We start from the raw sequence: 11,263 nt of genomic DNA on the forward strand, positions 1-11,263 counted from the left end.
ATGAGAATGGCAATGAAAAATGAACTTAAAGCATTGGAAAATTATGAGTTCTTATGAATTTAAGTATTTTGAAGGGAACTAAAATTCATCATTCCCTATTGACAGTACAATATACACCAAAGCAACACTGCTCACATATGCCTCTGCATACTTATTCCACTTTGTCAAGCGCTACTGAAAAGACTGGAGCTGCATTTAAGTGGTCCAGCCTTTGAATATGTCTCTCTATGACTCAACTCTTAGCCTAGGTAAAGCTGGAGTGTAAGCCCTTAGCTATGATCGTTCCATGTGAAAGGAATGACATTCACGCTGGATTTAAAATACACCTCCGAGATTTTAATTTCCATTATTCTCCAGATCATTCAAAGGTATCAGGTAACTGGATCAAAGGGTTCAGCCTTCCACCTTCATTCACATGATGGTAACTTACTCTACAATTAGACCTTATGACATAAGTGGAACATAGTATTACTCAACATGTTTAAAGGTGAAATAATGTGTCTCTAAGTGGAGTATGACAACTGAGCAGCCATTTAGAGTAATTACCTTCCTAGTCAATTAAATAGTCATTCAAGTGAAGTTAAACATCTCCGTAGTTTTGGGACACTGATAAAAAAGCAGGTCAAAATTTAATTTAAAAGCACCTTAAACAGTCAGAGACAGACACAAAATGTAGGTGGACTAAACCAGTATTACACAGGTCTCGCTTCTGGCTAAACCAGCTCTATTTGTACAGGATTATTTCTGTAGGACTGATTTTCTATTGCGATTCAGGTGGAGATAACTGAACTCGGGGGATTGTTTCTTCTCCTATTCCTACATCATTTGTGTGTACCTGTTCTACTTCCCAAATGTTCTGTTCAGAAGGCTTATTCTTTTGAGATATTTGCTGATTGTGGCTCAAAGTTTTTATTCCCACTTTTGTTAGTGCTCTTTACAGCATGCATTTGGTCACACAGCACTGTTTCTGCTCCCCAAGTATGAAACTTTGGACAGGAGAATAGTAAATGACAAACAGAAACCCATACACTTCTAAGTGCAGATTTGTGAAACTTTCCTTTTCAAAAGAAACATTCATTCACGTAAAATCATGTAACAATTCAGGCAATTTTTAGATGTAAGCTGTGTTACCTTCCTTACAACTAAAATTATTAAAGCCAGCCTCGACAATATTACAAATTCCTTGTGTGCGTGGTTCTCAGCATTCCCCAGCATCTTGCCATTTGCTTCAACAACATTATACCCTTAATACATCAATACTGTAGGGAAATCCCACAGCTGTTGCTTTTAATTCAAACTTTTTTCTTATAGATTTTTAAAGCACTGTATCAGGTGCACTTAAATAAATTGGAGTCAAAGCAGCTTGTTGCTTACCAGCACCTAATGGAAATTCAGCCACTCTTGTTCTGTAGAATTAGAATCTAGACTGCACCAAAGTCAATAAAGCTATCCTGACCTGTACGGGCTGAAGAAGGGGAGACAGGGTCCCAAACCGCAGTTTTGAGCAAACTCCTCAGTCTCTCAGCATCATTTCAGCTAGATGTTTTCTGTGAAACAAAGCTCTTGCACTTGAGGAAAGACAGTTGTTGAAGGCCCATACGCAGTAGCACTTCACTGTCTGTGTTTCCATTTTTCCTCCTTTGTTTCTATACACTTGTTTGCATCACAAGATCACCAACAATCTGAAAAAAACCACCTCTTTTTGCTCTGTGACAATCCCTGTAACTTAATATCCATTCACCTAAAACTATGCTCCTGTGCTTTGGGATCCCCAACGCCTTCATTAAAAAGAAGCTAAATTAAGTAAATAAAAATATACTGCCACTTGGAAAGAGCTGAATTATCTTTTCACCATTCTAATATCAAAATCCAGTTTTTGGAGGAGCTTTTTTCTAATGAAGAGCTGATTTAAAATAAAATCTATACAGAAAATGTACTTCATTCAGGGCTCCATCCAGCAAAAGTATAGTGACAGTATATTCCTATTTATAAACTGGTATGGGGACTTTGCTAGGGTCCTTTATAGACTGCAGTGTGAAATTACTGTCCTCTTTAATCTAAAAATATTTGGGGACAAAAGCTGCTCAGCTTTACTGAAAGACTTCCAGAAACTCCTTCAAAGACACCAGTTCCAGAAAGAAAAAGTAAATACTTACGCATTTAAGAGAAATTAGCCCATGTTACAAATTAGAGAATATTTTCCGTCTTACATGGTAAGAAATACCAGAAATAAGTATTTGGAATCAGCACAGTTCAACCCATTTGCTGAAACATCTAGCACCCCAAAACTATTTCATCTAAAGCATTTTATCATTCTTTAACTTACCTGTGCAAGAAAAGTAGAACAATAGGAAGAAATCTAGTCACAAAGTACTTAGACCAAAATGCGCAAGCTCACCACAGCAAAAGAATCTTCTGACTTGTTCACGGACACTTCCTTCCCCCCTTTATTAAATGTTTCCTTTTTTTCCTTTCTCCAAATCCCCTCCCATACACTTTGGTATACATTTTGATATTAAAAACCTGACTTAGATAATTTCTCATGATTGCAAGCGTTTCTTCCACGACAAATAAAAACCTGCAAAGACTTTTGAACCTGATAGTTCTAGGTACTCTCAAAAAAGCTTGCACAGCACTATGTAAATATAAGTTTGTGCATGAAAACCTTATTGCAATATTCAGCCCAGGAAAAGATACCCAAAAGAGAAGTCATTCATGTTATCTTGCATAGGCTGGAGCTACTGTAGACATGAACTCTTGTCTAAAACGCTTTACAACTGAATGTGTGCTAACTACTTTATTGAGTTTATTTCATTAATACAACCAGGGTTTTCTCAAGATGTCAATTTGTATAAGCCTGCTCCCTTTCAAACAATACTGCTCGATATAATCACCCTCTTGCATTGGAAGCAGAGAACAGCTACTGGGAGGTCCCAGAAGCAAGTCCTCTGCAAAACTCGGGCTGCGTTCCAGTCCTCCCTGGATGCTCCCCCTTCAACGCCCAGGAAACACCAACCCACTTGTGCAGCAGAGCTCATACCTATTCATACAGCACAGGTAACACTAGGTCAACATAATTCAGTTAAAACAAACGAACAAAAAATTACCCAAATGGAATTTTCAAAAGTGTTACGACACCTGTGCCCATCTACATAGCTTTAAAATCTGTTCCTTCTTGCTCCACTGGGAATGAGCACAAAAGTAACACTTCACAGTTATCAATAGAGTTATGTACCAATAAGCAGATTCTGCTGAGCAACTCAGGTTTTGGAGCAGAGCTGTAAAATATAGCTCATATATTACAGCAACATGTTACTTGTATTAAGCACTGACAGATTTTGTAAGACCATAATTTAAAATGTGTGTCAGACCTCAGAATGATCCTCTTTGCAGTATGAGGTATCTTATACTGCATAAAAATAGCCAAACACACCCCCCACTAACTAGGAAAAAAAAAATACTCCTAGCACATCCATTATGCAATCAATTTCGAGGCTATCTTCCAAGGATCTTCTTCATATCCCTATGAAGTTACAAAACAGGTCAAATACATGCCAGGATTGACACTAGAATACTGAGCACTATAAAAGCTTCAGACAGCACCCACAGAAAAAATTGCCAGAATTTACACAAGTTCCCACTACAGTCCGCTTTATTCTGGAAGCCTCCGAGATTAATAAGAAACCTCATCAACTGCACCGCAGATCATATGACAGCCTTATCTTCCTCAACAGTGCAGAGACAAGATCCTCCTCTCAATGGCTTTTTCCAGATCTTGGGTGGAGTCATACAAGCAATTAGCAAGGTACAAGACAGGTGTAGGTGGAGGATGAGTTGCAGACAAAAGCTCTGTCCTTTCAAGAATTACAGAAATACACTATTTTTTGGGCATTGTACCAGAGACACAAAGGAGAAAGGAATGTCCTTTCAGGTCTCACAACATAGCTTTGTACTCTAGCCTCCTAAATCTATATGATACACCTACCTCAAATAGCATTTGTCACACATAAGTGGAACAGACAAATGCTCAGGCCTATGAGTTTCCTTGAACAGATAATCATTAATTAAACCCTAGAAGTCCTGGAGTTTTAGTCTGGACTGTGGGACCTTTGTGCTGTGCCAGTTAGGTGGAGTCCAGGCACAAAAGGCCAGTAATTGCATTTGCCTCATTACTTGTCATCTGTCCACGTAGCTCCCACACTATGCTACGGGGCTCCCTGGTGGGGCCTCCTTGCTCCGTCAGCCATGCCACATGGCTGGGTTTCCCAGTGCAGCCAGTCCTATTCTCTAGACTCTACCTGGTGATGCTCTCTTCACTGCAGACACATTCTGGCTTCAGTTGTGCATTGCCATGTTCCAGCAATACCTATACACCAACCAAAATGTCTACAGCCAACCAGATGGCTTTGCAGCAAGTCCCTTTGGAGAACTGGATTACATGCACTGCCATGGCCAGGGAGGAAACTGCTCTGCTTCACTGCAGAGGCAGCAGACAGCTGAAGGTCAGGGATGGCACATCTTCCTAGCTATCCTGCCTAACATTCTGCAGTCTACCTCCAAGATCTGTCAACGTCTTTTCTTATGACAACACACACTGTGGTCTGGACACCACTGGCTTTAATGTCACTGTCTATAGTCTCTAACATCCACCTACGCTCCCAACAGACTGTTTAGCAGGGATAGTTGAGGACTGGGCTGATGTTTTGATATCAGCACAAGTGCTTATTTTTTCTACAGCTGTTCTTTTCCTTGGCTGAAAAAACCCTTGTAGGAGTTGTCAGCCAAAGGAAATTAGTGTTTTCTCTGCTATGGAGTCTAATTGGTTTTTTCCTCCACTGACAGCTCTTGAAGCTAAATTCAGGGAGCCAGGGAAATTAGACTGAATGCTATTTGGCTGAGACTATGGCCTACTTCCAATACACACATAATGACCGGAGGGAAGGGCTCCCTTAATTCGCTTTGTGCTGCAAAACTACAGAATGCGCGCAAACAGCAAGCCCATCATATAAAAAGATAACCTACTTAAGATGTATATTAACTGTGCGATCAAAGGTACCTTTAGAGACCAACATCGCTCATAACAAATGCAGAAAACTAGATCTCCGGTGAGCAAGTAAGACAGAGTGATTTCATTCATTTCCATAAATGAACTCAGTCAATTTATACCCAGCTGTCACAATTTGTGTGATTATTTACCTGTTCATATTGTTGCAGTCAGCATGTAGCTTTGCCAGCTCTGACAATTTACCCCTATGCTTCACAATACTTGGTGAAATGAACATCTCCCAGAACTAAACAACTATGGAAAAAGCTGAACTTTGATTTAAACCAGCAAGTTTCCTGACCTCTTATTTACAAAGAAAAACCTGAAAATGACCCAAACATAAATTGTTGTTCATGGAGAAAGTAATTTTTAGGTGCATTACTCGTTGCTTTTGAGCATAGTACATTTGTTGCTATTCCTGCAAGTCTGACTTCTAAACCCAAAAGCTGGTGTTCCCCTTACCTTGCATAAGGAATTAGAGCATCGGGGAGCTCAGGCTCAGCCTATGAAGCCGGTGTATCTCAAACAGACCTATTCTGTAAGCACTAAGTGTCACAGTTAAATTATCAGGCACAAAAAGGCGCATACTTGTACACAAGCTTACAACATTTTGATTCCTTTACACTAAAGTGATTTTTTTTCCTATTCTCCATCCCTCAAAAAAAGGGATTAAGCAGCTTTTCATGCTATGGGTCATCTCTTCAGCATGTGTTCCAGCCAAGTGCAGTCAGGGAGCTTTCTTCTGACTTATCTCACTGATCTGTTTTAGGTTATCCTAGAATAACCATATTTTTCCTCTTATCTGTTTTCAGTCAGGGTTCTGCAGCCATTTTTCCTGTTGACTCCACAGGGCACAGCATCAGCCACAGGCCAGCAGGATCTGCTTTATACTCCTAGCTTCCCCCCCCCTCCCCCCCCCGCAGTTTCCTGTATTCCCTCCTTGGTAGAATTCAATTATCCAATAATAAATTCCACCCCACCCCCCCCCGAGTTGTTTTCTCCCTCCCAATCAATCTCCATTTCACAATCAGTTGACGTTTTTCTCACCGGCGACAATGTATCAATTTGTGTTACCACAAGGAATATCAGTTATCACCTTTTACCAGGGCCTCTTCCTCTGAGCCTGAATTTCTCTACTAATTTTCTGCAAATATCATCTTCTGATCATGGGAAGCATAGCTGAGTCTTACTGTTAACAAAGAAAAAAAGCCGTTGTTCATGCACTTACAGCTTTGTACTTCAGTCATTGCACTCTGAAACTAAGTTTCAACCATGTCATTTCCCACTCAAATAATGCAACATTTCTACATCTCCTTTAACTGCTTACATTTTCAAGTTCTTCACTCACTTATGTTTTGCTCAAGTTAAAACTATGCACAGGTTCTCAAACGATAAATGTTATCGATTAAAACCCCTTCCTGCACCAGCACACTCTCTTCTTTTAAATCTCTCAGCCATATAATGAAGTTGTCTTTCACCACTCAGGGCAGTCATACTGCTAGCAAAACTCTTGCTCAGAAGTGAAGCACTCTGTCCACCCACCTGTTCCGATACCCACTCTGAATATGTCTGGAAACAAGCCTGGCATCAAAGGCCAAAGGAGAACTAAGCTTTCTGGACAAACTGCAGGCCAAACAGCAGATGAATGGTAGGAAACCCCCTGCAGAAATAAAGGCTGAGTGGCAGTGATCAACAGCTGAGAGATTAAGGAATAGTCCAAGGCCAGCTGATGCACATATTGTAGACATACCAACACCACAGTAAACTCTAACACTTTCCACTCCCCATCCCCTTGCAATGCTCTTCTGTCTAATGGTTGTTGTTCAGGCATTAAAAATTCAACACTCGGTATCCAGCCATAGAAATCAGATGCTGACCCATTTGTGTTCTATATCTATTTTCTTTTTCTACTTTACTGCTAGGTGGTTCCTATTATTCACCACATCATTTTTGGCCATTTTTTTGAGGGGAAAAAAAAAAGAAAGAAAGAATTAATGACACAAATGACTCCATGTCAAAAAAAGAGTATTTGTGGCTGTCCTGGCTGATCTATGACAATTAAGACAATTTCAGAGGTGGATTATAGAAAGTTTTCTTAAATTCTTGCAATTAATTGAGAACATGAATGCAAGTACTAGCCAGTGAGGCTTAAGCTCCTGTTTTCATCATCCTTTCAACGTGCAGCTCAGGCTAAACAGTAAAAATCTCCTTAAAAATCCACTGCATTCTCATGTTCTTTGAATAGTAGAATGTTCAAAGGTGCATCCCAGAGGATCATAGGCACTGAACAATGCTCTAAAGAGTTCAGGATGGGTCAATGCAATCCAAAACAGCTGGAAAAGCAATGGGCAAAGGCTAGTTTTTATGGACAACACAGTGGGCTTTCCTCTATTTTTCAGTTCTTGGCAACAGGTATTTTTAAAGCATGCTTAGAAACTGTACATATCTGGCCACTAACATTGAGAATATTTACCAATAGTCTAGACCAGGAGAAAAGAATATTGGCGAAAATATGGCCCTTTTCAGATTCTGAGAGTGGGCAGAAGGAGAGATTTCAATTCCCAGATAATGACATGGCTCCAGCCTTCTAGGACAAGCTATACTAGCCATGCATTCCTACTCCTTTCCTCCTTGAAGAGGGCTGCTGAGGGATGCAGGGGCAAAAAAGATACAAAGGCTATGCATGCCCAAATGATCATAAACTACAGGATTGCCCAGGCTGAATTAGTTTAGAGTAGGTTCGGGTGCCATTCCAAACAACATCCTAGATTTCAAACCCATGCTGCTATACACACTGAATCAAGCCTTAAGCTCGGTTCAGCTTAATTAAACTAAGGACATTCCAGTGAACATCCACCAAGAGAACTGCAAATTAAAATGCTATCTCAAGCTTTCAAAAGTGTTTCTAAATGTTTCTTCCCCCTTTTCTAATTTTAATAAAGCATATGTGTCTACAAAGCAGAATTCATTTTTTGTCCACAGACATTTTCTGTCAAATATCTTCCATGCAGAAAAAGTTAAAAAACTTCAGTCAAAGGAATCCTTAAAAAAGTTACTTCTATTGTGAATTCTTTACTGCTACAGAACAGACATGAGTAATCTAAAACACTTTATAGAGAAACAAGAGTAAAAAGAAGTCAGGTGAGGAGTTGTTCATAATTATATTTCTGTCATCCTTAGGATACTCGTTTTAAATCCTCTCCCCAGCTCCTTTTTAATCTAATGATTATTAGCCATAAGTGGCTTTTCATGGCGACATAGATAATAGCTTATCTGATTTACAGGACAATTTTCTTGCCATGGGTTTGAGAGTCTGAAGAGATGGAGAATCTGTTCCTCCAACACTTCATGCACCAAGATAAGATAGTTCTATTGGAAAGAATATAAGTCAGTCCAGTCCCAAGACAGTCCCAAGACAGTAGCATGCCTTTCTAGAGATGGAATATAATAATTCACCACAGGAGAAATTCAAAAACCTTTCCTCAAATTAAACTGCACCTTTCTCCTCCCTTCCCTGGTAGGGCCACTGAATTCCAAAGAAGCAGCTTTTGCTTCCCTTGGTTACAGCAAAACCGCTATAATCATATAGCTGCACCATTCAGTCAGCAGGAATGTGAGTATTTGACCTTATAGGCTTTATTTGCTCTTAACACACATACACTTACCAGCCATTCTAGATTTCTCCATCTCCAATTTACACCTTTATGTTTCATTATGAAGTAAATATAATATCACATTCCTAGCTGAGGAGACCTGGAGCCTTACTTCTTCTACTATTACTAATTCTTCTACTTGGCATGCAGGCACATTTGGTACCATAGGTTTATATGGGAGATACCACGGCCCAGGAATTATTTTTGTTATTTCAGGGAAGAGCATTAAAAAACACTGTGAGAAAACAGAAGCTTACAACTACACGATTTTGCAGGCAGCCACATGAATAAGAATGCAGGTCAACTTTTCTTTTTTTTTTTGTTATTAAATTGCTAGACAGACCCAACAGCTATTTTCCAGTGTTAGGACTTGAAATTTTAGTTCCTTCAGGACTCTTCTTATGCCTTCCAGCTACTCTTGACCTGCAGAACACTAGCAGTTTACCAACATGGACTCTTATCCCTCAGCTGTTACACAGGATGCATTTAATAGACAATTATGTTCCCCACCCTGGTGATACAGTACATTTTCAGAAAATCAGAGCCAAGAGAAGGCCAGATGATGATTTCAATGAGAGAAAACAAGAATGAGTTATTTTCTCTCTCAATCCAAAGAATGAGTTATCCACAAGAATGAGTTATTTTCTCTCTCAATCCAAAATTACTTTGTGGAACTCATCACCAGTCTATGTTCTGGATGCTATATTACAAACAAGTTCAAAATAAATACTTTAATGAATTTAAGTGCAACGAAACAAGATGAAATTTCCAGCACAGAAAATCCTTAAGGAGTTGATTACTAAAAGTTGAGTAAGTATACTAGGGAAAAGATATGTACTACCTTCTTTTACTGTTCTTTATTCATCTATTACCAGAGACATTACACTGAGCTAAATTGACCTTTATTGTAAACAATTACCACATCTTTACGTTCTGGAAAAACACATTAACTTGTTTTCCAGCTTTGAATAACAACAAAAGTCCATGGAAGAATCTTCTAAAGTATACTAAAGGCAAGTGGCAGAAGAATAAGTTTAGTATGTGAAATTACTGAAGGAAGAGGCAGCAGACACACAAGGCTAGGCATTCAAGTGGAGTAAGTTGTTTCAAGCCCTCAAACATATTGGATCATACTGACTTCACACTGCTCAGGATCCAAACAGTAATAAGTGATACCAAATGTAGCATTTGGTATTGCAAGATAGGGTCTATATTTCCTCTAGAAAAAAAAATAGAAAATAGTTCCTACACATGTGAAAGGCTATAAAATAAGGAAAAAAATTCAATAAGGTATTGCTGGTTTGGGGCAGGCATAATCAGTCACTGAAGAAGAGAGAGATGTGTGGGATTCCTTCTTTCTCACTCCCTGAGGACTTTAGAGGTCAAAACTTGCACTGGGCATTGATACAGCAATAGTCTAAGGGATCCGAATAGCTCACACCTCATGGCTCTTTCCCCACTGCAGAAGCCAGATGAAATCTCCATGGTGCAGCATGTTTTCTGCATTATTGTTTCTGTTCTCATTAGGATGATCAAAAACCAACTCCCACAGCAAAAGTCTGCTTCCTATGCCTCTACTCAGTAGCTTATGAACAGATTTATGCGTGAATTAATAATCTAGCCCTTCAGCTCAGGAAAAAAGCCTTTTGTACTTCAATCTCCAGAGATTTCTAAATTCAGACCCTGCAGGTAATCAGTGAGAAAGTAAAATTAGAGCTTTCCAGACCAGAGCCGGAGTCCATTTCCCCCACTTCTACAGTAAATTACTAAAGCCGACCAACAATATTCTGATAAAAATGCTGATTCAAGAGAATGAAAAATATTCCTTGAGAACATGTTTATTCTGCTAAAACCCTCCTCAGAAGTGAGGCAGGCAGGCACTCCCCGCTGCTTGACCAGCTGGCTAGCCTGGCTGGCTTGTTTCCAGCTTGCCTTCTTTTCCAGCAGGCCAGTGCACCCAGCAGCCCTCAGCTGGGGAAGAACCACATCTGCAAAAAAAAAAAAAAAAAAAGAAAAGAAAAAAAAAAAACAACAACACACAAAAACAAAACAACAAACCTGAAACATTGTTCTGTTTTGCCTGAAGTTTCACCATGTCGACATTCTGTTCCAGCATGGGATGAAAGAAAACGTCAACAACATAGAATTTTCCACAAAAGAGAAACACCCTTTTCTGGCCAATTTTAGTCACAATCTGTATGTGCGCTGTTATTGCCTCTCCACAAAAATAACATGTCTTACAGTGTCTGCTTCAATTCCGCTTCAGAAGCATGGACTTAAAGACAATGCGTATTGAGGAATCAGTCCCATGTTGATGAAATTGATCAAGTTTTTAATAACCAACATACAAAAGGATAAAATTTTGAGTATCTGATTCAGTATTTTAAGACTGTTACAGTTAAATACTGCCTTCTGCAAGACTTCTATAAAAATAGGTCTTTAGTCAGCTACTTCATAGATTCTGCTGCTTATAGTACTAATTTCACAACACTACAGACTGTAACCAGAGGGATATTTTTCAAGGACTTTGTCATCATGCATATGGTGTTATTCTACTGATCTATTC

The 11,263-nt window shown here is 39.3% G+C and overlaps 1 protein-coding gene across 1 annotated transcript in view; it reads right to left on the reverse strand.

Annotated features, from left to right (window-relative positions):
• The window catches only part of SH2D4B (SH2 domain containing 4B), a 116,144-nt gene that overhangs the window by 91,662 nt on the left and 13,219 nt on the right, over positions 1 to 11,263 (reverse strand). The gene's annotated exons all lie outside the window — the stretch shown is intronic.

This window comes from Nipponia nippon, unplaced genomic scaffold (genome assembly GCF_047370975.1).
Source record: "Nipponia nippon isolate SJK-2023a ecotype South Korea unplaced genomic scaffold, ASM4737097v1 scaffold_3, whole genome shotgun sequence".
NCBI classification, from domain to species: domain Eukaryota; kingdom Metazoa; phylum Chordata; class Aves; order Pelecaniformes; family Threskiornithidae; genus Nipponia; species Nipponia nippon.